A 280-nucleotide genomic window follows, 5' to 3' on the forward strand; every position below is an offset into this window, starting at 1 on the left:
CTGCTTTTCCCAAGCTTTCTGCACATAAATTGGGCTTTTGTTCCTGCTTAGCTTATACAGGAATGAGTGTTGAGAGCTGTATAAACAAAAGCGAATACATTGGATATAAATCACTGCCTCCAGGGCTGTCTTTAAGGAGAAATTTTCCCAAAATTTTTTTTTTTTTTTTTTTTTTAGACAGGGTCTGGCTCTGTTGTCCGGGCTAGAGTGCCGTGGCGTCAGCCTAGCTCACAGCAACCTCAAACTCCTGGGCTCAAGCGATCCTCCTGCCTCAGCCTCC

The sequence above is a fragment of the Propithecus coquereli genome, unplaced genomic scaffold (genome assembly GCF_000956105.1).
Source record: "Propithecus coquereli isolate 6110/MARCELLA unplaced genomic scaffold, Pcoq_1.0 Scaffold150, whole genome shotgun sequence".
Classification (NCBI taxonomy): domain Eukaryota; kingdom Metazoa; phylum Chordata; class Mammalia; order Primates; family Indriidae; genus Propithecus; species Propithecus coquereli.